Raw genomic sequence first — 7059 nt, 5'->3', positions numbered from 1 at the left:
TCCAGCTGTACTCTTTCACCACAACTTGCTCTTACTCTTTCTTCCCGTTTCTGTTGTATCTGTATTTCAAAGGGCCAGCCTTGTCACACTCTGTGTCACGTTGAATCTCCCCAAGAACTACGTTAAGGGTACACGTGTCTGTGGAGTGCTCAGCCATTTGCACGTTAATTTCACGAGCAGGCTGTTCCGTTGATCGGATCAACTGGAACCCTCGTCGTCGTAACCGACGGAGTGCCAACAAAATATAGAAATATTAATATTTCTAAGTCTCGCTAAAGAAGACTACGGCAGCGGTACTGGATATTAATAGTTATTGCCAAGCCAACATGGCAGTCCAAAAAATAGGACGAATGCTGCCGTTGATTAGCTGTGTCCATTATAACCTTCGAACTGGAGAGGTCAGCTGCTTCCCCTTGCTGGTCTGGCATCTACAAACTAGTTTCAGAGTGTTTGCCCCTTATCAATGTAGAGCAGCAGAACCCAGCAGGCGTTACTACTGACCGTCTGTACGAAGGATTATTTACCTAAATTCAGTGGAATACATCCACAGGTTTTCAAAAATAGAAATATTAATATTTCTAAGTCTCTCTAAAGAAGACTACGGCAGCGGTACTGGATATTAATAGTTATTGCCAAGCCAACATGGTAGTCCAAATGGACACAGATATGGACACAGATTCGTGTGTCACATAGCTAGCTAGAGGCGATGGCCTCTTGGAGCTAATCAACGGCAACATTCGTCCTATTTTTTGGACTGCCATGTTGGCTTGGCGATAACTATTAATATATATATATATATATATATGTATATGTATATATATATATATATACATATATATATATATATATATATATATATATATATATAATTTTTGCTTTTGGTTTGCAAGATTCTTTATGTGAATTCATGTGTTGAAGCATATTTTATTGTATCTGGGGAGAGTTATTCCCTTTTAGTGCCTTATTATTTAACACATTCACCGGTTCAATTTCCACTCATTAACTTATTTATTTCTTCTAAAATCTACATAGCATCCTGCAACCTTTTCAATAGTCATTGACTCTGTCCTTTTTATATATATATATATATATATATATATATATATATATATATATATATGTGCACACATATATAGAGAATAAAAAACAGAAAAGTATAAATTTCACAGATTGATCATAACTAAATTGTGATCTGTGAAATTTTTGCTTTCCTGCCTCTTATTCTCCTGTGTATCATTTTTAGCCAATAATTTATACGTGCAAGCTTTTCCCATCTGGATTTACTGCAACATTATAATGGGTTAGAATTTAATGACCTATTATTGAGGTTTAATTACCAAGGGTATATATATTTCTTTTATGTTTTAACACCATCTCTTTATATATATATATATATATATATATATAAATTGTAAATGCAAAAATAAAAACAAAAACACAAAGGACTCTGCGGTACACGTGTTTCAAGCTTTATAGTTGTTACATCAGTGTATAATTGACAATATAAAGCTATCTTCAGCCGCAAATGTATTCTCTCCCAAGAATTATATCACATAGGCGTTAAAGGAGGAAGAAAGATGAGATATAAGAGGTGAGGTTCCGTTTGGTATTTTGCATTGTACTATATATATATATATATATATATATATATATATATATATATATATATATATATATATGTACATATATATATAGTATACGCATCCATACAGTCATTCATTCATACATACAGATATGCATGCATATATGCACATACATACATACATACATACATACATACATACATACATACATACATTCATACAGTATGCCTGTATATATACATATTATATATAATCCTTTCTACTATAGGTACAGGGCTTGAAATTTGTGGGAGGGCCTAGTCAATTACATCAGCCCTAGTACTCAACTTGCACTTATTTTATCGACTCCGTAAGGATGAAATGCAAAGTTGACCATGACAGAATCGAAACTCAGAACATAAGGACAGATGAAATGCCACTAAGCATTTTGCCCACCATGCTAACAATTCTGCCAGCTCACCATCCTTTAATGAGCGGCAGAGTTGTGAGATGTTCTGTTTTGCAAGTCATTACACAAAAGACAACCAAGCTATCATAAGAGAGTATACTTAACCATACCAACTCTGAAATGAAGGGCAAAAAAGAATGCTTTTACATGAAGCTGTTGAATGAAGACCATGTACAAGAGAAAAAGAGAGGACCCTCCTCAAACAGATTCAACAGGGGGCCAACCATTGAAGTTGCAAGTGCACTTAAGGACATGATGACAACTGGTTCATCAGAAATAGTCACCCTCTCTCTCTCTCTCTCTCTCTCTCTCTCTCGCTCGCTCTCTGGTGCATCAGTTGTTTGTAGGAATGAAGAAAAAGAAGTATAGTACATCAGAGAAAAACTTTAATTAAATGAAAATTGGTAAAAATAATTTTGAGAGTCCTTACAACACTTCTATTCAATAAACCCACCATTACCTTTAATGACAGCTTCAATTCGTGATCTGAAGCATTGACATACACGAATCAGATGGTCTTTATCAATTTCGGACATGGTCTTTGTTATAGCGGACTCAAGAGATCGAATAGTGTTATGAGAGTATTGATTGACCTTTCTTTCAATCACGCCCTATATGTAATAGTCCAGTGGATTAAGGTCGAGTGAGCCAGGAGGCCATGTGTCTGGGGTAATATGATCGTGGAAATTGGTGTGCATCCAAGCTTGGGTTATTTTAGCCTTATGAGATGGTGCAGAGTCTTGTTGGAAGATGTAAGGTCTTCCACTGCTTACACTGTCTATCCAGGGCCTCACAGCCTTCTCCAATACATCTGTGTAGGTGGCAGTACTGACTCTTAAGCCCTCTGAAAAAAAGTGGGGAGGCATGACATGACCCTCACTGCTAATGACTCCCAGAATCATTGCAGGTGCTGGAAACTTGGTATGCATTACAGCTGGAACCTCACTAGGATCTCTGCATAACCATCTGTCATTCCTTGAGTTTACCGTTTGGTCTTTATCAAAGTTCTTCTCATCAGAGAAAAACCAAAGCAGTCCAGTTTCGTAAAGTTTGAATTTGTAGAGCAAGCACTTTCCATGGACCAAACAATTATCTTTCATTGTACCGGATATGAACTGATCTCTTCGCATCACATACAACCTGTAGCGGATATCTTCATGCACAATTCTTTTGATGGTGCATTCTGAAACCTTGAAATCCTTTGCAAGGGCTCTGATTGACTTTCTAGGGTTGTGTTGAATTTTTTCTAGTACTTTCTGCACAAATTCTTGGGTTCTTGTGTCTTGCATCTTGCTGTTAATGTTGGATCCCCATCTGCAGCTTCCAGGTCTTCTCTAAATTTGGCAACAAAGGATCAGCAATTTCTGCATCTTTATGCTGAGCTTTTATGGCAATGATTACAGCATGCCTTTTCATTTACTTTGTTAATTTCATGTCATTCATCATTAATCTGAAAAAGAAATTAAAAAAATAATTAGTTATAAGAAAGTTAGAGCTATTTAATAATACTGATGCACCCTGTATATATATATATATATATATATATATATATATATATATATGTAGGGAGAGAGAGAGAGAGATGTACACACACTGACAGATAGACAGACAGATAGATAGATATGTACATACGTATATACATACATACATACATACATACATGCATACATACATACATACATACACACTGCTGGAACAAACACACACACAAACATTACTGTTGACTATCATATTTTTATGTGAATGTCTAAGAATAGTAAGTAATTATGACTGGTTTCTGTCATGAATTTGATAGATGGGTGAAGGATGTTCAGTATGTTATGGAATATTTGTAGATCATCATTTGACTTCTCCCAAAACATAAGCAGTCATTGAGGAAGCGTTTCCACTTTTCAGAGACATATTCCTTCACATTTTGACCAAAATTTTCTTGTCTTCCACATATAGCTTTTCTTCTAAAACCCTATCACAATGTTATCATATGTGAGTGCATATTTTGTCCCCATATCTATGCCCTTTAGTTTTCAATATGTTTTACCATCAAAGTTAAAGATGTTCTCCTCTAGTACGAGATGTGTATCCTTGGTAATGAAATCCATTTTGAAACATTTGCTTACCTCCTCCCAAATGGATTTCATTACTAAGGCTGCACACCGAAGTTTCAAAAATATATCATTGAAAAGTAGAATAGCTTCTTTCAGCTTCTACAAACTAAATCTATTCACAAGGCTTTGGTCTGCTGGGGCTATGGTAAATGACATTTGCCCAACATGCTGTACTGTGGGACTGAGACTGAAACCACATGATCAGGAAGTAAGTTTCTTAACTACAAATTCATGCCCACCTTTATGTATGTATGTATGTATGTATGTATGTATGTATGTATAAAAAATAAAATAAGAAATGGAACAAGAACATAACAGGTGACAACAAAACATCTGGACAGTTAGACAATACAAAAAAGAACAGGAAAAAACAAGAACAGGTCATTCAGAGCTTCCTATCCTCAGTCGAATTGTCACTAATAGTGACTGAGGGTGCAGGGTAGCACCTTCATTACTAGAAATAAGAGTCAAAGACCCTTCCACACACATATATTATGTGTATATATGTGTGTATATATATATATATATATATATATATATATACACATACACACACACACACACACATATGATAAATTTCTTTTAGTTTCTGCCAACCAAATCCATTCACGAGTCTTCAGTCAGTCTGAGGCTATAGTAGAAGACACTTGCCCTGGTTGCCACACAGTAGGACTGAGCCCATGCCCATGTGGTTGGGATGAAAACTTCTTAGCACACAGCCATGCATCATTACTTGACTGGTAACTTATTTTATAGACGCAAAAGGATAAGAGATGCAGCTAGCCTCAATGTGATTTGTTTGCAGAATGTAAAACAAATGTGACTAAATGCCACAGCTAATTTTGTCTGGTACTCTACTGATTTTATCTTTCACCACCTTAGTAATAATAGTATTAATAATAATAAGGTCAGAAATTATTATAAAATGAGTTTGCAAGTTATAATTTTGCATTCTTTTCTTCTTTTTTTTATTGTCTGTGTAAGTGTTAAATAATAATTTAATGACCAGGAAAACTTAAGCTAAGGAGATTGTACAGATATAATATTATTAATATTAGACTATTACTAAGTATTAGTAAAAATAGTTATGTGATCGTTACTGTTAATTACCCTCAAGGTTTTATTTATTTATTTATTTATTTATTTATTTATTTATTTATGGAAATCAATATAACCCATAGCTACATGAAGTGAGGTGGCTTAAATAGTATTTGAAACAGTATTGCGTGGTCAAAGTGTTTATATGTTATTAGAAAATTGGAACTTTATTAAGAAGAGTGTCTTTATTATTTACTGTAGTGTGGGGCTCATTAATAGTTACGTGCTTCTGGCAACTGTGTGCAGTATATGTTGTGTGTAGATTATATTATATTGTTATGCATGTTGCATTATATTACTGGGCGGTGATTGGATGTACATGTTGTGTGTTGGTGAGCTAGCAGAACGATTAGCACATCGAAAACATCACGTAGTCATACTTCTTCGATTTCTTTACATTCTGGAAGGAGTGATTGTTTAAAATATGTTTTGATATTATTGAGTGTTGATTGCATACAAGATGTTTTGCGTGCATTGTGTTATAGTGTTGTGTAGTCATCATCATCGTTTAATGTCCGCTTTCCATGCTGGCATGGGTTGGACGGTTTGACATGGAGCTGGCTAGCAGGGAGCTGTCCAGATTCCAACTGTCTGTTATAGCATGGTTTCTATGGGTGGATGCCCTTCCTAATGCAAACCACTTAACAGAATGTGCTGGGTGCCTTTTACATGCCACCAGCATGGGTGTGTATATGCATTGGCGACATGGGTGCTTTTTAAGTGGCATCAGTGGTTGTGTAAAAATATAGTTACTACTCTATGTTGTTTTTTGTTTTAAATTTCTCTTTTCCTATTTAATCATTGACAGAAAGTCAGTATTCATAAATTTGTCAGACCTTCCTACAGCCTGAGAAAAGATAGGGAGTTGAGGATGGACATTAGTGGAAGGTAGATTGGGCATGATAGTAGTGTTGGCAAGTAGAAGTATAGCTATAAGTTGGAATAGTTTTGTTTGGATGTGATCCAGATTGACCATAATTTGCCATGCATACATTGTCCTGTATATTTTATATGTGAGGTGTCATGTGCTGGTGCCATGTAAAAAGCACCCAGTACACTCTGTAAAGTGCCTGGCATTAGACAGGGCATCCAGCCATAGAAACCATACCAGAACAGACAATGGAGCCTGTGACTCCCAGCCTTATGAGCTCCTATCAAACTGTCCAACACATGCCAGCATGGAAAACGGATGTTAAATGATGATGATGTGCATTGTGTTATATTTATTAGGTGGTGATTGTAAACAGTTTATGTTGGTCGTGTTGTGTTGTAGCATTGAGTGCTGACTGTATACAATGATTTTATGCATCTTGTACTGTATCATAGGATAATGACTATATAGAATATTGAGTGGCGTTGTACAGAGAGTGTATAGTGTGAGTTGTACATTGAATATGTCATACATAGGATGTTATACACAGCAGGATTATATTTTGATCTGTGTATAGTGTTAGGTCGGAAATGATTTTATTTCTTTGTTACTCTTCTTTTTCACCATACCTACTGCTTCACCTGTTTTTGGTACTGTCTACACTTTCACATTTTCACACTTGTTTCAATTTAATGATCCTTGTACTTTGACAGATTGTCACCCTCCTTCGTGTGGATAAATTGGCCAGAAAACATTGTGATTACTATCAGAGAACGGTCTTTTGTTTCTGATTTTGATAATTATAGCCAGACAATATTTGTCTTGGTCTCTTTACTAGTTTGAGCAGGGATGTCTCAGATGATTGTGGCCAGCTCATCACTTATAATATACTGTTTTCACATATTACCATTGTAATGAGAGCAACTGAGCTTTCCATACTGTGCTACTATATTC

This window comes from Octopus bimaculoides, chromosome 8, assembly GCF_046866305.1.
Source record: "Octopus bimaculoides isolate indiv1 chromosome 8, ASM4686630v1, whole genome shotgun sequence".
NCBI lineage: Eukaryota > Metazoa > Mollusca > Cephalopoda > Octopoda > Octopodidae > Octopus > Octopus bimaculoides.
Note: the sequence above shows the minus strand (reverse complement) of the source record.